Below are 22,229 nucleotides of genomic sequence, written 5' to 3'. Positions count from 1 at the left end.
TCTTAGTACTTTAAAATTGATGAAGCTACAGCTAATATTTTAATAACAGCAGTACTAAAACCTTAGATAATAATTTATGTGTTTTGAGCACACCATAGACAAACTGTTATAAAACTTTAGAACTTGTGCTTGATTGCCTGTTCACTGATCTCCTGTGTTGCTCACACTTACTTAGCGATTGCTTTCTCCATTCGTCTATAATATTCTTAATGGGAGGGATTATGCCTATCGCTTTCAAATATTTTGATTGAAATTTACTGGGATTCTGTGAATCTGGGCATTGGTTTATCAGTTTTGGAACGTTTTTAGTCACTATCTCTTTAAATAACGTCACTTCTCCCTACTCTCTCTGCCCTATCTTTCTGTAATACCAATTACACATATTTAGATCTTCTTATTCAGCCCTGCATGTCTTTTAACTTCTCTTTTATGTTCCGATGTCTTTGGTCTGTATTCTAGATAATTTCTTTTAAGCACTGGATATAAAACCAGCCTAAAATCATATTTTCAATTTTGAATTTTTAATCCAGAGTCTGACCATTAAATTACACACTGGTTCTGTAATTTTCTTGCTTTGAAAAAATTGATTTGAATATAAAATATTTATATAATTAATAAGACTCTGTGAAAATCATTCTTTACCCCTTGGGGAACCTCCAGGCTAATATTCAGTTATCTGAAATTCTTACAATTGACTTCAACCAACTCATAAAAGATGAACACCCTCCATATTCCTGTACATTTTTCTTCTAAAATTTTGAGGGACAATTCCAATTACTTAAAATCTAAAATGTAAATTAATTTATATAAATTTGACTCTTTTGAATAGGCATCCTATCCAAGCACTGAATTTTAAAATCATTTTATAAGGCTATTATCAATAAGATCTCTATAAACATTGTGCCCATTTGTTTGCACAATTATGAAATGGCACAATTATGAAATGGACACAATGTTTATAGAGATCCTACTGATAATAGTCTTAATTAAATGCTGTATAAGACAAATTGATCAGATATAATTTCAGCTTCTGTCTGTCACATCAGGTAAGCCATTAAAGTGACACATACGTATTCATAGAAAAATTCACCAGAAGCCAAGATGGTATATAAACCAGGGATAGGTTTTAAGAAACACTTCTCCATGAGTGTCACATTTTTGCACAACTTGTCAGCAAAAGGAGTGACTGCCTTTGTTCCAGGCTTACTTTTCAAATATGTTTGTAGAGCAAGCAGCCTTGAGAGAAAAATATAGCAGCAAATATTGCTCATTTATACTCTAGTATGATAAAGATATTGTGTCTCTCTGTGGCAAAGACCAGGCAAGTTTATCACCTTTCACAAAAGTTTCAGGTTCCTTAATCATGATTCTCTCTTGTAATGTAATTCATTATGTGTGTAGGTATCTGCTGAATATACTTTTATTGCCCTACAGGAATTGAGACTTAGACTATGGGTGCAAACATGATGATATTCTGGCTATTGCTATTACTGTTAGTAATAAGTCTCCGATCCCGGAGTTTCATGACTTCCGCCAGTGTGCAGAACACTGTGCCTGGTTAACTTTTTAGCTTGCATGTGAGGTAAAATCTTGAACTTCACAGTTCTTATAAATCACCACTACCACAACAATAATGGTAAAAATAATAATAACAATATTTATGAACAGAAAAGAAAGCACACCATACCTGCCATCTTTCAAGGCATTTTAAGTATATTAATTTATTTTATCTTTATAATAAAGTTATTAAACTAATACTATTATGCAGATAAGGAAACTGAGGCAGCTATGTTAATTACTTTGCCAAAGATCAAACGGCTAATATATGATAGAAGTTAGATTCAAACATAGACCACAAATCTCCAGTCTATGACTTCAAACAACTTTGTATAGTTGCTTTTTCAAGTAACCCTTTCACTATTGCCTATCATAGACTATCCATGCTCCATCTTATAATGCTAGTAAAAACATTGCCAACTGAAAACTGAACCAGGTAACTTAACTCCAAACTCCAATTTTCTTAAGAAGTGATTATTTTCAAACATTCTTGTTATTAATTACTTTTTTAGTCAGTATTCATATGCACATCAAACAAAATCCAGTATATTTTAAGCAGAAGTAGACTTCTTATAGAATATGAGTTACATACATATTTATTTAACATTTATAAAAAAAGATCTACATTAAAAAAAGTCTCTCAAAGATGTGCTGCAAAATATCTACCAAGGGTAATACCTATTCTGCAGTCAGGAGACCACAGGTGTCAGACCAACATCACTGCCACAATAGATCTTCATAACCAGGTAAGTAACTCTGTGTTATGTCAGGATGGACAAGCACACCATGTTAGCCATAATCCAAATGAACAAAATGTATGCCCATGCTCTACCTTTCAAGTACTAAGAAGCTAGAAGTGTGAGAACTCTGTTAATACTACTGCAGAAAACCCCCAGCTATCCTAAACTAACCTTCAGTAAAATAAATAGCAGAAGTAGGAGATTTTCTTCCTTTTCTTGGTTTCTGCTTTTCAAATCTTGTGTTAGTTTATCTGTTTGGCTGAATCGAAATCAAATCCAGAACTCTAGTTACATAGGAATCTGAAAAATGATATTAAGCTTCTGGGTGTCGCAGAAATAATCTATATTCAGAATCTGGGGGCGTAGGAGCTGAGAACCATTCCAGCAAATTCTTTCTTGTGCATTGATTTTTAACATAGTAGAAATAAGATTTATTCCAAATAAACTATACAACTCAAAAAATCTCAATGATATTCATCAGGTCTTTTTTTAAAATTAAGTGGCTATTAAGCAGCAATAAAAAGTATTTCAATGAGATCTCTACTCATTTCATGATGTCATCCTGCTATTCCTAATTTTGGGGAGGTGGGTTTGAAGCTACCTTTTGAGGCCATGAATATAAATTGGAATGAATAAGACAGTGATTAGAGATTATGTATGCCAGGTCCCTGAGGCAGGGACAAGAACATTTACTTGCCATGTTGTGGAAAGACTAGGAAAGAAAGAATGATTATAGAAAATGGAATCTGGTGAGAAAATATAATATATGATAAGAATCAGTACAATTTCAAATTGTTTTTTTCTTTTTCCAGTGACAGTTGTATAGATCTAGAATAAAGACTAGATTGAAAAACCTGGGCTAGAATTTTTTAAAATGTTAGTTGTCTATCTACTGAATACAACTGAATCTCTGTAACACTCTTGAAATTGTAGAACTCTTTAGGGTACTAAATGAAGAAATGCTTTAAAATTGGTTACTGGGAAAACGTGGCCATAAAATATCGCAAAATTATAGCATTCCTCAAGCTAAAAGATATCAACAATGAAATGCTGTGGTAGATAAATTTCTGGCAGTGCTATATGGTGATTTTGTGGGTAGTGAAGAGAGAAATTAAGGGCATGGTACAATCTGTTCCTGGGAGATTCATTGCGCAGTGCTCTCATAAGAATGACAAGGGAATAATTGAATGCATTTTGTGAAACAAAATATTGATGAATAAAGAAGGGACAACTCTTGGGTAAGAAACAGAGCCATGAAAGACAGGTAATTTTCAAACTTTAAGTTGCGTTTCTCGGTGAGATATAGGAGAGAATGAATGTGAGGCAACTCTGAAATTATAATTAGAGGGAAATCTATAACAATTACTTTTGCAAACACTTCTAAAAGTGACAGTGGGAAAGATTTTTAAACAAATAATTTTCAGGCCTATTGAAAAGATAATGGAGTGTGTAGTTCTCTCTTGGCAGAGACAACAGCTCACTCTGTCCAGAAAATTATAGGGCAAGCAATACAGAATACTTGGGCTTCATTAAGAAGAATACAGCACACTGCCCACTGGGAAGCAGGTCGCGCAAGAACAGAAAGCATGGAAAAGCACCCACATCTTGCCTATTTGGCATTTCATTCAAATATCGTTGTAAATGTTTTAAATTATTCTCTCATCTCATTTTCTGTAGGAAAAAAAAGTTCTGCTTTTGTAATGAGTCCAGCTGTTCATGAAAGTTAAGAACAATGGGATAAGTGGGTATGCATATTTAAAGCTAACATACAAAGAAGTTATTTATGGTAAAGCAATTGCAGAATGAAAGTCAAGAAAAATGGGATTTGTCTTGCTGAGCTTCTAGCCAAGCAGATCATGACTGCATGTGTGTCTACTTTTTTTGTGATTCTAATTAGTATTCTTAGGCTCTTCTAAGAATTACATAGTAAATTCACATATGGCACACTGAACTTCTCAGTTGAAAGGCATTTGACTAAGCACATTATTGACTTAATATTACATTTTAGGTCTTGCAATTTTTGTATATATTAAAAATTTAAGAACTTAATTAAATATGAACCTCAACCTCTAGGAGCTAAATCCTAAAGTCAAAAAAAGAAGTGGTAAAATCAGATATAAAAGATAAAATATTTTCCAGGTCTGATAGACCAGAATATAAATTGATTCCAAATTTTAACATTTTAAAATAGAAAATTCAAATTGGAAGTGTTTTTGATCAGCCACAGAAATATAAAGTATTTAGTTCCTTAGAAACAAACATCTGTGCTACACATCCAAGCTCTACTAAAAAAAGAAAAGGAGTTAGCAAATGCATCAGACTATCCTGGTCCCTGAATATTGAAAATATCATTCCTGTTGTCAGATAGTTGCATCAGGCAAAAAAAAAAAAAAAAAAAAAAAAAAAAAAAAAAAGCGTAATTTAGATTATTATTCAATTCATCATATTCCTTTGTTCTGATTATTTACACATGAGAGAATTCATTGTTTGAATTTGGCTTCCTAGTTAGGTCTCCCAACATTTAGTTAATGTGCTGGATATATGGAGTAGAAATGTCCTTGCCTCTATAATAGTTCTTTGTTACTACAGATTAGTGTTATGGTATTCTGGATTTTTACATATCAATTTCATACTCTGGTTACTATGAATCTACATTAATAGAAGAAACCACCACTGGTCTACTAACAATGTCGTAGTTCTAAACCTGATATTGAATTTGGGCAAACTCAGCAAAATCACAAGAGGAATTCTGAGAGTTCTTTTGGAGGAAAGCTGCTAAATTTTTCTCCATTTCTGTATCACTGTGTCAGGAAGACAAAAGTTATTCCTTATTTCCACAGGACATATTTTCTTGCACTGATTAACCACAATATAGTCACTGCCCATTTTTATTTTCTCAGTATATTTAATGCAGTTTATATTTATTATCATCTCCTCTGTGAATTTTCTATGAATACTTCTGGTCTGTGAGTAAACCGTAAGTTTTTCATGGTCAAAGGCTACAGATTGTACATTTATTTTTTACATTTCATAATAAACACAGATTTTTAAACACAGTTTTTAAATTAAAATTTGATTGGTCACTGTTGATTCAATCATCTATTTGTAAGTATAATTAAGCCTCCAATTAATGTCTATATATTTTAACAGTCATATTTTTTCTCTAATATTTATGCTGTCACTTCTTTAGTCCATTTAAAGTATTTTCTTAGCTCCTATCATGTACCTCTCTTTTATTACATTTTGACAGGCATTCTATCATTGCTCTTAAGGAAAGTTTTGCTTCATATGCTGCATGCCCTGTGTGAATTACCAGTGGTCTCCTTCTGAGATGACCAGGACAATATTCTGTGAGGTGATAACCTCTCTCACAGTCTGAAGTCCAGAAAGCAAAATAGTTGTTAAAGAGGCGCCTCTATGTGTACTATTTATCCAGGCTTCTGTGACTGGGTTGGGGATATAGGATCACATGGTAGAGACACAGGTGTATTTTAGGACCAGGTCAAATAAATGGAGAGATCAGTCCCTTCATAGCAAAAACAAAAGATGAAACTGAGAAAAATAAAATAAACAAAAAATGTTGACAATTATAACAACGAAAGACAAATTTCCTTGGAGTTGATGTGATAGTTAATTTTATATGTGTCAATTTGCTGTGTTAAGGAATGCCCCGATAGCTGGTAAATCATCATTTCTGGGTATGTCTTTGAGGGCATTTCTGGAAGAGAGTAGCATTTGAATTGATTGTGTCAGTAAAAATATTAGTAAAAAGAAATAGAATTTGGCAGAGCAGATTGCACACCTGCAATCTCAGTGTTTTGGGAAGCCAGGACAGGAGGACTGTTTGAGTTCAGGAGTTTGAAACCAGCCTGGGCAAGATGGTGAGGTCCAAATCTCTACAAAGAAAATAAATTGAAAGAAACAGACCAAATAGGATCTATCTATCTATCTATCTATCTATCTATCTATCTATCTATCTATGTATTGAGCTATATATCTATGTATTGATCTAAGATATAGCTACAAGATAGATAGATGGATGGATAGATAGATAGATAGATAGATAGATAGATAGAACATTTATTATGGAAATTGGTTTGAGTGATTAAGGAGGCCAAGGAGTCCAAAGATATCCAATGGACAAGCTGAATAGCCAGGAAAGTTAGTGTAATTCAGTTAGAACTTGAAGGCCTGAGAACCAGAGGAAGTGATTGAGTAACTTCTGGTCTGGTTCCAAAAGGCTATAATTCAGGGGCTCTGATGTCTGGAAGCAGGAAAAAATAAATGTCCTGGCTCAAGAAGAGAGAGAATTTGGCCTCTCTCTATTCAGGCTCTTAAGGGTTTGCATAATGCTCACCAATATTGATGAAGGCAAATCTTCTTTACGTAGTCTCTTGATTCAAATGCTTATGTCTTCAGAAAACACCCTCACAGACACACCCAGAAATAATATTTCACCAGTTATCCAGACATCCATTAACCTAATGAAATTGACACATGAAATTGACACATGAAATCAACCATCACATATCCAACCCTTGTTAAGTTGGCACCCATGTACATCTCCTTAAACATACTTAATCTCTAAGTAAAGAGGATAACAAGGTCACAATTTTACCTACAATGGTACCACTGTTCTGCATACAACTGAGGAGAAACTAATTTCTTTCAGAATAGATGGTCAAGTTTTTAAGTGATATTTACTCTTCTGATATTCCAAAGTTTAAATACTATGTTGTAAAATGAATAATATGTAAATACTGATAAAAATTTAATATGTCATGTTATAAGATAGGGAATAAGAGAAAAAAAAAAGCCAAATATTTCCTTAAATGTGTTTATATATACACAATTATATTTGTAACAAAATAAGGACATACCCATGAAATATCATAATTCTGGATTCTCTAAAGTATCATGTGGTCTTATCTGATCCCCACCATGAACACACAGTTGTGTTAATTAGCTAGTATTTTCAAGTACCTTCCTCTAATATCCATTCTGTATTCTCCTTTCCTTCAGAAAGAACTTTACCTTATCATGGTTCTTTATTTAGCAAAGTCACCCAAACTTTTATTATTGAAGAGTTTGGGACATTCATAGTCCTGCCTGGACTGGGTTGTTTTATACTGACCTTAATCATAGGGCATAGAGGAGACCCAAAAAGGATCTCATGTATTACAGACATACTTTTTCATACATTCATTGTGGAGTAGAAGTCCAATTTCCCCTTGAACACTCACATCAATCAGTACAGTTGACACCTTAATTTCCTTCTTGGCCAGTTGACTTATAGGCATGAGGAGACTAAAATGATTAGATGGCAGTCTTAACATCCATTTCAATGAAATCATTGTCGTGTTTCCTGATGGAAATATTTCTCCCTCTGTATCTAGACCTCCAGGCCAGGAGACCATAAACCTGTGGGAAGAAGCAGTAGGAGGCCAAGAGCTGTCTCTCAAAAGGTGAATAGTTATCTGAGGATGATGGCAAGGCCTCACTCCAAAATCCTAAAGGCCTTCATGATAACTTACCCTTGGGGATCTGCTATAGGCACCTAACAGCATCCCTATTTGCCATTGACACTGCAAGCACCATTGGATCTGCTAGATCATATGGCTCAAATGGCAAAGCATCTTGCAAAGCAACTTGAACCTGTTGTAGCATCTTCATTTGTTCTGAACCACATTAAAAACTAGTAACTCACTTGGTAAACTGGCTGAAGTAATACACTCAAATGAAGGATATGTTTCATCCAAAATTCAAATAGGCTCACAGCATTGGACCCCTTTCTCAGCTGTAGGAGGGGCCAGATGCAACAATGTATCCTTCATTTTAGAGGACTATATTGATATGTCCCATAGCACTAGGACCCTAGAAATTTCACTGAGATAGAAGACCCTGGATTTTATTTGGATTTACCTTCTACACTTTGACACTCAAATACATATGCAGTAACTCCCGAGTAGTTGCTACTTCTCAGTTGCTAAGTCCAATCAGCATAATGTCATCATTGTAGTAGACCAGCATGATATATTGTGGAAAGAAAAGGCAATCAAGATCCCTATGGAAGAAATTGTCGTACATGGCTGGAGAGTTGACATACCCCTGAGGTAGGGGGACAGTGAGGGTAGACTTCTGGCCTTCCCACCTGAAAGCAACTACTTCTGGTAGACTTTATTGACTGGTATGCAGAAAAAAACACCAACAAAACACTTTTCAGATTAATGCTACATACCAGGTACCCGGGGTTATGTTAATTTCCTCAATCAGTTAAACCGTATCTGGTACAGAAGCTTCACTTGGAGTCTTAACTCCATGTGGTTAAGCTTATAATAATCCACTGTCATTTTCTAATATCCTTCTGTGTTCTGCACAGGCCAAATGGAGGAGTTAAATGGGAATGTCGTGGGAAATAGCACCCCTGCACCTTTCGAGTTTTTGATGGTGGCACTAATCTCTGCTGTTCCTTCAGGAATGTGGTGTTACTGTTTCACTAGGTATAGGCAGTTCTAATGCCTATCGTTTGGCATTTCTCACCATAATAACCTCACCTCACAGGTCAGGGAACCAATGTGGGGATTCTTCCAGCTGTAAACTATGTGTATTCCAGTTGTGCACCTGGAACTGGGAAAATAACCACAGGCTGGGTTTGGGGTCCCACTGGACACACTGCGAATTTGTCCTGAGATAAAAACTCCATTGATCCCCTGGCCTTCATAAGGATCTACTCTGATTAGTAGACCACAGTGACATTCTGGGTCTCCTGGAATTAATGCCAGTTAAGAGCCAGTGTTGGTGGTCCCTGAAGAGTCTGATTATTTCATTTCCCCAGTGCACAGTTATCTTGACAAAAGGATGTAGGTCCCTCTGGGGAAGGATGGGTGTAATATTAGCAATATACATTCTTGGTAGTATTTGAGAGTCCTTCCTTCAGGGGACCTGGCCCCCATTCATTCACGGGGCTTGGAGGTCTGTTAATTGATTTAAGTATGGGAATTTGAGGGAATTTGAGGAGCCATGACCCTATGTTTTTATGATTTAAGTTAGATTTTTGTTCATTTGACTTGGAAAATTATCTGCTTATACAGAGCAAGTAAGAGTTTAGTGAGCATCCTAGCAATTTTATTCCTAGGAACACCAGAAGCCTGCAAGGGTCTAAATATTCTGATTGGTGCTTTGACTCTGCTGTCCATTATCATAGCTATGCCCTTCTTGTCAGTTGGTTTCTGCCACCCTAGGAACCAATTACTACCATTGCATTTAGATTTTCCAGTTGATTGTCTATGGTTCCCATTGTAAGGTCTGAACTACAGAGAAGAGGAATCACTGAGATTTTCAAAGATGCTGGGGCTTCCCTCATGAATTTATTTCTCAAAATATTGTTGAAAGATAGGACTTCTGAACCCATCTAGTGTGAGTGAGTAGGTCTTAAATGATATATCTTCTCTGACATTCCATTCTCTTTAAGTCTGAACCATTTCCTCTACATAAAATCAAGGGAGATCAGGCATTTCCAATTTACTCACAGTGATGTGCTCTTTAATCCATGTTTTAGTCAGTCAACCAACCAAACAGTTAAAAACCTTTCTAACTCCTTGAGTGCAACATTAAATACAGCATCTCTGCTATTAGGCCTATATTAATAAATTTGGCCTGATTCACCTTAATGTCCTTCCACCTTTATCCTACAGTTTTGATATCCATTAGCACACATATTCTCTGGATTTCTGCTGTTATAAATTAGAAAACTCAAGTAGTTCTTTTGGAGAGTAGCATATCTCCTCAGGGGTCACAATTTGTGCCTCAATTCTAGGGGCCTGCTGGGGCATGAGTCTAGTTATGATTGTAGAAGTAAAGAGTGACGGTAGGGTTGGGTCCTGAGGAGAATCAGCAGGGACTTGCATGACCACTGTTTCAGGGAAGACCACAACCTTTCCCTCAGGCAATGCAAGCTGAATTCCCTCATAAGAAAATGGAAAGGCTTATTTCAATATGGCAGGGATGCTGCTGCCACTGGAGATAGGAAGGCTGCTTTTGCTGGGGTTAGAAAGCCTACTTCTACTAGTGGTGGAGAGATCACTTCCACTGCCAAAGAAGACTCATTGGAATTCAGATGCTAAATGTTCCCAGCTTCATTAAAGTCTCCCCACATGTCCTATCTCAACTTATAGGATCCCATGCTTTCCTAATCCATGTTGTCACCTTATCAGGAAACACCTAGTAAGGCTGGGAGTTCAACCTGCCTTGTAATTCAGCCAATCACAGTATGAGGTCCTACATTTGATTTTCAGCTCTTGCAGCCCTCCAGCAGTAGGAGATAACACTCTTCCTCAGGGCACACCTAGAAGCTCTTAAATCATTGATGTGGCTCTTGAGTTTGTAATTCAAATCACTGAACTTATTTTTTTATTTCATCACTTTGTCCAGTGACATTAGGAACAAGCAACCAGTGTCATTATATTTCTTAAATTTCCAAAATGTTAGAAAGTGTCATATACATAATTTCTTACCTCCTTGCTTATTATAAGTGGTTAATTAAGAGTATCCAATGCAGACATTGTGCATATTAAACCATGGACTGTCAGTGCTCTCTTTAGTACTGGAAATTGAGTCATTAATATCTTTAAATATAATCAGAGTAAAGATCCAATTCTAGAACCCCTAAATAATTCAGAAAACTCGTTCTTAAAATTATATTCCTCTAGAACCAATTTCATTACCAAAATCTGTTCAACTCAGGGTTATCAAGATAAATTGAACAAATAGAAAATATATATGGAGAGATATATAGGTAGATGATGAGATATGGGTACATTTATTAAGAAGTTGACTCACATGATTAATGAAACAAAGAAGTTCCATGTTACATAGTCTGCAAACTGGAGAATCAGTAGAACTGCTGGTGTAATTCACTCCATATCTGAAGGCCTGAAAATAAGGACAGCTGATGCTGTACCTTCTATTTTGAAGCCAAAGGCCTGAGAACTGGTGAGTGTGGTGGAGGACTGGGGAAGTGAGGTTGGCGTAAGTTACAGAATCTGGAGTCTGAAGGCCAGAGAACCAGGAGCTTCAAAGGGCAGAAGAAAACGTTCCAGCTCAAAAAGAAAATGTTCCAGCTCAAGAAATGTTCCTCCTCAATCTTTTTGCTCTGTTCAGGTCATTAAGGTATTGAGTGATGCGCACCCACATTGGTGAAAGCAAATCTTCTTTACTCAGTCTCAGGTGGGTGGATCACGAGGTCAGAGTTCGAGACCAGCCTGATCAACATAGTGAAACCCCATATCTAATAAAAATGCAAAAAAATTAGCTGGATATGGTGGTGGGCACCTGTAATCCCAGCTACTCAGGAGGCTGAGGCAGTAGAATTGTTTGAACCCAGGAGGCTGAGGTTGCAGTGAGCTGAGATCATGCCAATGCACTCCAGCCCAGGTGACAGTGTGAGACTCTAAAAAGAAAAGAAAAAAAAAAAAACACCTTTTCTAAAAATACCTTCCCAGACATACCCAGGAATAATGTTCAGCGAGCTGTCTGAGCATCTATTAGCCCATTTAAGTTGATACATAGAATTAACCATTGCATTCACTCTCACCAATACAGGTTAGCACGATCCAGTCTATTGAGGGCCTAAATAGAACAAAAAGCCAGAAGAAGGTAGAATTCACTCTTTCTGTTTGAGTTGGGATATCTATCTTCTCCTGCCTTTTGGCATCAGCACTCCTGGAAATCCAGTCTTCATACTCCAACTGGAGCTTACACAGTCAATCTCCTTTTTGGAACTTGGACCAGAATTTACACCATTGGTTCCCATTACATCATTGTTTTTCAGTTTTGTACCCCAAATCGCTGGAGTATACATATATACACACACACGTGTATCCTAATATCCTAATGGTTCTGTTTTCTGGAGAACTCTGACTAATATAGTTTAGATACCTAGAAATTAATTTAAAATGTAATACGAAGTTCATATGGAACCAAAAAAGAGCCCGCATTGCCAAGACAATCCTAAGTCAAAAGAACAAAGCTGGAGGCATCACGCTACCTGACTTCAAACTATACTACAAGGCTACAGTAACCAAAACAGCATGGTACTGGTACCAAAACAGAGATATAGACCAATGGAACAGAACAGAGTCCTCAGAAATAATACCACACATCTACAGCCATCTGATCTTTGACAAACCTGAGAGAAACAAGAAATGGGGAAAGGACCTTATTTTAATAAATGGTGCTGGGAAAATGCTAGCCATAAGTACCGAAAGCTGAAACTGGATCCTTTCCTTACCCCTTAATAACAAAGATTAATTCAAGAATGGATTAGAGACTTAATGTTAGACCTAATACCATAAAAAACCCTAAGAAGAAAAACCTAGGTAGTACATTCAGGACATAGGCATGGCCAGGACTTCAAATGTCTAAAACACCAAAAGCAACGGCAGCAAAAGCCAAAATGTGACAAATGGGATCTAATTAAACTTAAAGAGCTTCTGCACAGGCAAAAGAAACTGCCATCCAGAGTGAACAGGCAACCTGCAGAAGGGAAGAAATTTTGCAATCTACTCATTTCTGAACAAAAAGGGCTAATATCCAGAACTATAAAAGAAACTCAGACAAATTTTACAAGAAAAAAACAAACAACCCCAATCAAAAAGTGGCAAAGAATCTGAACAGACATTTCTCAAAAGAAGACATTCATCACAGCCACAGACCATGAAAAAATGCTCATCGTCACTGGCCATCAGAGAAATGCCAAAATCAAAACCAACAAATGAGAATCACCATCTCAACACAGTTAGATGGCAATTATTAAAAAGTCAGGAACAACAGGTTGCTGGAGAGGATGTGGAGAAATTAGGAACACTTTTTACACTGTTGGTCGGAAATGTAAAAACTAGTTTGGGCGAGGAGCCGTTATGGAAGAGCAGTATGGCGAATTCCTCAAGGATCTAGACGCTAGAAGTACCAATAATGAGCAGCCCATCCATTAGCTGGCGTTATAATAGCCGCAAAAGGATTACAAATCCATGCTGCTAAATAAAGACACATGGCACAACATTATGTTTTATGTGGCAACTATTCACAAATAGCGAAAGACCTTGAAGTCAACCTAAATGTTCCACCTGGTGACAGCGACTGGATTAGAGAATGTGGCACATATACCACCATGGGAATACTAATGCAGCCATAAAAAAAGGATGAGTTTTGCATCCTTTGTGGGGACATGGATGCAGCTGGAAACCATCATTCTCAGCTTTTTTCTTTATGATCAAAATTACTTTGGTAATTTGGGGTATTTTGCAGTTTCATAAAAATTTTAGAATTATTTTGTCTATTGCCTTTGGGAATTTGAGAAGGATTACATTGAACCTGTATATTGCTTTTGCTAGTATGGACATTTTAACAATATTTATCATACCAACCCATTAACAAGGGATATCTTTCCATTTATTTATGTCTGCTTTAATTTTTCATCAGTGTTTTGTAGTTACCAGTGTACATGTCTTTCCTTGCTTTGTGTAAGTTTATTTCTAAGTAATTTATTCTTTTTGACATTATGGTCAATGAAATTGTTTTATTAATTTTATTTTCTCACAATTTGTTGTTAGTGTATAGAAATGCAACTAATTTAGCCATTTCTTCAAAGAAGTCATACAAGTGGCCAGCGAATGAAAAGTACTCAACATCAGGGAAATTCCGAAAATCAAAACAAAAATGAGATACTACTTCACATCCCTTATAACGGCTGTTATAAAGAAAACAAAACAAAACAAAAATATAACTAATATTGGTGAGAATGTGTTGAAAAGGGAAACTCTGGACAACATGATGGGGATGTAAATTGGTGCAGCCAGTGTGAAAAACAGTATGGTGGTTGCTCAAAAAATTAAGAACAGAACTACCACATGATCCAGCAATCCCAGTTTTGGTTACATATTCAAAGGAATTGAAATCAGAATCTTAAAAAGATTATCTGCATCCCCAAATTCATTGCAGCATTACAATAGCCAAGAAATCTTTGATACTAAATGTCAACTGATAGACAAATGAATTAAGAAAATGAAACATTATTCAGCTTTAAATTAAGAAAATCCTGGCATTTGTGACAACGTGGATGAACCTACAGGACATTATGCTAAGTGAAATAAGCCAAACAAAGAATGACAAATGGTATATGATACCACTTATATGATAAATATAAAACAGTCAGATTTAAGCAGAGAGTGGACGTGGTTTCTAGGGGGAGAGGAAAACAGGGACGTGTTATTCAAAGGGTACAAAGTTTCAGTTATACAAAATGAGTAAGTTCTAGGAATCTACTGTACAGCATAGTGATTGTAATTAATAATACATCATTATTTACTTAAAAATGTGCTGGCCGGACAGTGGTGGCTCACATCTATAATCCCAGCACTTTGGGAGGTGGAGGTGGGCAGCAGATCACTTGAGCTCAAGAGTTCAAGGCCAGATCGGCCAATATGGTGAAACCCCATCTCTACTAAAAATACAAAAATTAGCCAGGCATGGTGGCATGTATCTGTTTTCCCAGCTACTCAGGAAGTTGAGGTGGGAGAATCTCTTGAACCTGAGAGGCGAAGGTTGCAATGAGCCAAGGTCTCATCACTGCACTCCTGCCTGGGCGACAGAGTGAGACTCTGTCAAAAAAAAAAAAAGAAAAAATTGCGAAGCAGTTATTGCTTATGTTAAGTGTTCTTCTCACATGCAGAAAAATAATATATAAAGAGGGTGGGAAGAAACTTTGGAGGTGATGGATAAGTTTCGGGCATAAATTGTGGTAGTGATTTCAAGAGTATATGCTTATCTCCAAACATATTAAGTTGTATATATTAAATGTGCCCAGTATTTTTGTATTTAAATCATACTTCAATAAGTTGTTTTCTTAATAAGTCATTTGCGGATTTTAAATGCCAAACGGGGAGCTAAATAACCAGATATATTTAAATCAGCAGGTGAGTAGTGAGTGGATTAGAAATATGCTATAAACATTGTATATCTGGATTGCACAAAACATTTGGGCATCCTGTACATGATATTGTAAGTAAGCTAAGGAAATAAATTTTGATACAGTTTCAAGGACAGAACACCTGTCCTTAAAGTCAAAGAATACTAACTTTAACAATTGAGGTCAACCTGTTGAAATCTAGAGTATGCAGCAGAAACTAGATGTTGGACTCTGATTGTATTACATATCTGATGCCCTAGCAAAAATGCTATATTACAAAATGTTTACAAATATTTATTTTACAATACTGCAAAAAGAGAAAAATTAGGAAAATATTATCCACAACTTTAGTGGTTAGAGATGAGTACTATTTATAGTTTAGTGTGTTTCTAGTAAAATTTAGTCTTGCAAAATTTAAAAGTTTATTCTTTTAATGTTTTACCTGTAATATGTCTTTTATGTACTAAATTGTATATAGTGAGTTTTACATTTGCTTTTCCTTGATGGCAAAGATAATGCATGATCTTTGCAAAAAATTGGTATAAAAAAATTGGTATAAGAATGGAGAGAAGGAAAAAAGGGAGGGAGAGAGAAAAAGAGAGTAAGAGAGAGAGAAAGACAGAGAGAGTAGAGAGAAGGAGAAAGATAAAGAAAAATCAAAAGCTACTTAAAATATTCCCAAATTTACCACATTTATCATTATGGTATATTTATTTAATATATTCATATAAATATTTATTCTCAGATAAACATCATTATTAGGATGATCTCAACAGACTATCAGTAGTTATTGGTCTGGGTGATAATAAAACCTTGCAAAGTATTATAAAGTAAAGTATGTAGTATGTAGCCCAAGAAGCCCATTTTCTATTCATGAGAAAGTGAAACTGATGAAGATTTCAATAAATTATTTCTGGATTTCTATGCTTGGGCCCACATGTTGAAAGATAACATCTTTGAATAACTTTGATCTCAAAATAATCTTCTCCGAGAGGTTGTATTTCTTGGTGGTTTTGAACCTTTTTGGTTTGCAGTTGTACTGTTTACGTTTGACTGCATACTCTGACTTAAAATGAACTTTGACAAGTTACTTAATTTCTCTGTGCATCAGTGTCTTCATTAATATTCTCTGGATGTGTGTCCCCTCCAAATCTCATGTTGAAATGTGATCCTCAATGTTGGAGGTGGGGCCTGGTGGGAAGTATTGGATCAAGGGGGCGGATGCCTCATGAATGACTTAGCACCAAACCCTTGGTAATAAGTGATTTTTTTGTTCAGTTAGTTCCCTGGAGATTTGTTTGTCTAAAAGATTTGAAGACTTCTCTCTCTCTCTCTCTTTTATCCTCCCACTCTTACCATGTGACAAGCCTGCTGCCCCTTCACTTTCCTCCATGATTATAAGCTTCCTAAAACCTCACTAGGAGCAGATGCCAGTGCTATGCTTCCTGTACAACCTGCAGAACCGTGAACAAATTAACCCTATATACCCAGTCTTAATTATCCTTTTATAGCAATACAAAAATGGATTAATACTCTTGTCTTCAAAATGGACTTAATAATTGTTATGAACTGAATATTTATGTCCCCACAAAATTTATATGTTGAAATCCTAATTCCCAGTGTGATGGTATTGGGAGGTGGGATCTTTGGGAGGTCATTCGATCTTGAGGGTGGGGCCCTGAATAGTGGGATTGGTGCTCTTATAAAAGGGTACCTGAAGAACTCCCTGCTCCCCATCACGTGAGAATATAATAAGAAGATAGGCATCTGCAAACCAAAGAGGAAACCCTCCTCAGGGAGGGTATCTGCTGGACTTACCAGCCTGCTGTGAGAAACAGATTATTTTAAGTTTATGGTACTTTGTTATAGCAGCCTAGACTGACTAAGACAGAAATATTGCCTAGTCCCTTGTGTTATTGTAAGAATTTTACAAATAATGAATATGAGAAACAAATAATGAATGTGTCAAACACTATGTCTGACAAATAATTTGTGTTAAATGAATAATAGTTATTATTATTTAAAACTTAATTTCCAGTCATTTCTCTGTTAGCTGGAATAAGTTTTTCAAGCAGTATGCATTGGTGATACAAATTCTGCTTTGTTACTTTTAAACTTTTTATTTATTGTAATTATTTATTAAAGACAATCTCACTGAGTATAAACTTTCTTGGTCATAAATTTTCCTTTTAGGCTTTCATAGGGCCTATACCTTTATTTTCAGTCACCTAGTGTTATAGAGGAGAAAACTAAGATTATGCTACTATCCGATCCTTCATTATTTGGATATGTAAAGATATTTTTAAAAAATAAAATACTTTCCCAGATTAGTTGTTGGCACAGACTACTTTTTGCTGGCTTTGCTTAGAAAGTGGTGAATATTTCTATCTTTATGTTGAAGTTAAAAATAATAACAATGACATACTTCCAAAACCTTTTTTTCTGATGTGGCAATGTTTCTCAACGTTGAAGTAAAATAGAGCTACCCAGTTCTAAAAGTTTCCAACATACAGTTGCACATTATGCCCTTAATTCCATTCTCTGTTCATTTCGTTTTTGGTGTAATCCACTTCTCAAATCTATAGCTAAAGTCATTTTATGCCCCTAATTTTAGAATACTTTTCTGTATCTAGTTGGTCTTTATGTACTATTGTGTCTTGGCTTGAAATATCTACTTACCCACCTCAGCTACATGGATTTTTGATGCTCCTAACAGAGTGCTCTGCTATTGCTAGTCATGTGATCTTGAGTAACTGATTTAACTTGTCTGGTTCAAGTTTCTTCATCATTAACTGAGGATAGTATCTATCCTTGTAAGTACCTAATTCATGGAGCTGCTGACAGCACTAAATTATATAATATACAGTGCCTGGTACATACTGATGGCTCAATGAATGACAAAAATTATTGGCGTTCTTGTGTCCATCATCATTTTAAATCCAATCACCAGAAGCTACTGTTATCACAAGTCCTTCTTTCTTTGCCCACGTCACTTAATTTGGGGGAATTAAATTTTTCAAGGTACAAGGCATTCGTATCATTTCCATTTCCCAGGTCGTTAACAACTTTCTGGGGAGTTGTTTTCATAACCGATAATATTAGTATGGACTTTTCGTTTCTAATTCAGAGGAGATATCAGTGCTGAAAAAAAAAAAGTCTTGCTTATACTTTCAAGTGGGCAAACTTGTGTAAATGTTCCATGTTTCATTTTTAAAGTTCCATCATCTTTGCAATTAGCAAAATTTCCTCACAGAAACTAGCAACAGGTTAACTGTTAGATCATTTTTATTATGTGTATTTTTTTCTGTGTGCAAATTTGTTAATATTTAAATTAAAACGTGGAGAAGTTGTGTCAGGATGTGTTAGAATCATGTATAATAGAGTTGATGTGTCTACTGCTAATCTTGTTCATACATGTCTTTGTTAGGGTTTCTATGACAAAGTATCATAGGCTAGGTGCCTTAGAAACAATAAAAATTTATATTTCATACTTCTGAAGGCAGAAGGTTTCAGATCTGGTTGCCGGCATTGTCAAGTTCTGTGAAGGTCCTCTTTCTGTTTAATAGATAGCCGTCTTCTCACCGGGTCCTCACATGGAAGAAGGTGGGGGGGGGAGGGGGGGCAGTGTTAGCGAGCTCTCTGAGGTTTCTTTTATAAGGCACAACTCCCTTTCATGAGGGCTCCATCCTCATGGCCTAATCACCTCCCAAAGGTCCTGCCTCCAAATCCCACCACATCGACTCTTATGCCTCAACACATCAACTTGGTTGGGACATAAAAATTCAGTCTACAGCAACAGGAAACTCTCTCTGTCTCTCTCTCTGCTCATATCCAATTCCACTTTGATCACAGGGTGAAGCTGACTCAGTCTGCCATGACCCTTTACCAGGTTACTCATCTACATGTTTGTAGGCATTTGGGAAGAGCCTTGATCACCAAATGGTGATCAAGCCTGTGGTTGGCTGTCCACAGGCTTTCATTCCCAGATTCTGGTTTGGCAACGGATTTCTCACACATTTTGGCTGAGTCAGTTCCTCATTCTGCTCTCAGGTCTTCCTGATAGAAAAGTCTTCACTTTTATCAGCCTTCCCACACAGCTCACCAGGATCCAGATTTCTTTCTTTCTTTGTTTTCTTTCCATGTTTATTTTATTTTTTCTTCCCTTCCTCACAGTTCAATTCTTATGAAAAATGACTAACATTTATTGACCTAGATTGACTTTGATGGGCACTGCACAAAGAATTTTACATGAATCTATTTACATGTGTATTTTACCAATAAGAAGCCTGGATACAGTGTAGTTAAGTAAAGTAACTTTCCCAGTATTATACAACCAGGGAGAGATAGAGCAAGGGATGTGAACACCAGCTTTATCGTTATGCACCACTTATTGTCTCCTGAGGGCATAAAATCTTGCTTGTATACATGTATAGTAGTACATGTATTTAATTTTATTGTTTATTTAAATTTATCACAATTTAAATTTATTGTGATAGCTTGTTCTTTTTAATGTTATGTTATTTCTTGAGTCAGGATCTCACTGTGTTGCTCAGGCTGGTCTTGAACTCCTGGACTCATGCAATCTTGCCTTTTTAGCCTCCTGAGTAGCTGGGATTACAGGCCTAGCCACTGAGCCCGACCCCTGTTGTTATTGCTTCTGTAGTAAATATCTAAAGCTGAATAATATGTATTCTTACGTGGGGTAGCGAAAAAAAACCCTGCAGAATCATAGCAAAAACATCTAGAAGAATACTTCAAGTTAAAACTCAACCACAATTTATTATCATTCTCACAAATTGTACAAGATTCTTTAAAATAGTTTGATGTATGAGATATTCTGAATTTTGCTGATTTGTCCAAGTTCTGAGTAAAAGGTAATATTTGTTCCATCTTCTTCTTTAATAAAACTTTAATAAATTGCTCATCTTCAGTGAAGCAAACTCATTTGGCTGTATTATTGGAAACTGTTTTAAATATACTGGTATTATTAAAATGTTTTTGCTCTTAGATGTAGTTTTTTACTAGATTCTTATGATTTAATTGCATAGATATATGGAGGTCAAGGAAACCTGGGAACAAAGAATGATATGATGATCTAATGTTCTGTTTTATAACCTTAATATTATCATACAGTGTGACAGAAAAATTTTCAGTACACTGTAAGAATGATTTTTAAGTTAGAGGGACACAATTGAGTAAAAAGAAGTAACCAATAAGGGCATTTATGACTCCATTGAGGTGTATGACTCACCCACCTTCTCAAAGGGGTCTATATAACTCTGCATCTTCATTTTTTTTAGAGCTTTGTCATTTGTCATTATGCCATGAAATGACATAAGCTGATCTGTGGCTTTGTGAAGACAATGACAATAATTGTCTTGGCATCCTTATTTGTGATCAATAAACTTTGATATGGGTAACATTAAGCTCCTTATTACAAAACAGTCCCAAAGTGCCTATCTTCAAGGCCATCAGTAGCAAATGCCAGTTGAGAAGGCCAGACTCACTAAGGAGAATCATCTTAGAATGCTGTTGTCCTTTCATAACATTTTACACCTTTTAGTCTCTGGGAGATATGGTCTGTGTAAGTTGTGTGACCAGTCCCCATTATTTAGTATCCAGGTGAGTGCTTTACAAATAATTTTTGTTAGTCAATAACAGTGATAAAGTTTAGGCAAATGTGATACATATATATATGTGTGTGTGTGTATGTGTGTGTGTGTGTATTATATATGTGTGTGTGTGTATGTATTTTGTGTGTGTCTGTGATCAATGTCTCCATTTAACAAAAAGAATTTGCCTGAGTATCCTATGTTTGACTGCCAGAGTTCTTCAGTGATATGAAGTGTTTTAGTATTTATTTTATCTGCCAGTAAGATTCATTATCTTGTTTTGTTTCATTTTGTTTTCTTTTAAGAAGCCCTTTCAAAGTGAATGGCATTTAATGTCTCATGAAAATTCACACATTTAGCACCATAAAAATCCATGAGCAGCAGAACCACCCATTCAGAAAGGTAACTTAAGCACTGATCTTCTGGGAGTTCACACCCACACTATTTGTAGAAGAGAAAGTTTGCAGTCACTGATGTCTCTATTCTTTTTCTGCTTTCACATTAAATCCTTGTCAATTATTGTGTCTATAATATTGGAAAACTGTTATATGTCCAGTTAACAAAAAAAGTTGCTTCTTTCTCTCGAGGATCATTTGAACCTTTCCATTTTTCTTTACCACTTAATGCCTCCTCTTTCACTGTCAGGTGCCCATCTCCTTCCCTTTCCAGTCCTATTGACCTTCTATTACCCCAGCAGAGTGGTCTTTCTAAATTTCAAATCTGATCATGTCACGGTACTGCTTAATGACTATTTTGCAAGGATAAAATGCAAGCTGAAAATTTTAGCTTGAATATTTCCATTCATAATAGGATCATATCCTAAATTATGTGACCCTATTTTTTGGCCATTTTTTAACTGACCTTTTCTTTCAAGCCTTTTAGCCTCCATCCACAGTGGATTCTTCCTAACCCCCAAATGGTTGTATGCATTCCTTCTTTGTAACTTTGTATGTGTTCCTTCTTCTCCTAGCATGTGCCCTGCTTTCCATCTCTACCTGCCGAATATCCTTTCAGCTTTCAAGACAAAGTTTTACTTGCAGTTTTTTTTCTGTGAATTATTTTTATATTTTCTCAGAGTTATTCTGACTTTCAGCCTCCTTAGAACTTTAAACTAAGCAATTTATTATGTTTAATGTGCATTAGAACAATACCTATTAAATTAGAATACATTCTTTTTAAGTCTGACTACAGTAGATCCTTTAGGCTCTGTCCAATGTTTCTTAATAGCCTATGGATACCTGTGATTTCTTTAGCTCATTTAAAATCATGCCTTTAATAAATTTTAAAGTGCACAATTCTTCAAGAGCTATACATTATATTGATGTGGTGAGTTTTTTTTTTTTTTTTTTTTTTTTT

Source organism: Rhinopithecus bieti, unplaced genomic scaffold (assembly GCF_001698545.2).
Source record: "Rhinopithecus bieti isolate Rb0 unplaced genomic scaffold, ASM169854v2 scaffold_19654, whole genome shotgun sequence".
Classification (NCBI taxonomy): domain Eukaryota; kingdom Metazoa; phylum Chordata; class Mammalia; order Primates; family Cercopithecidae; genus Rhinopithecus; species Rhinopithecus bieti.
This window is presented reverse-complemented; position numbering follows the sequence as displayed.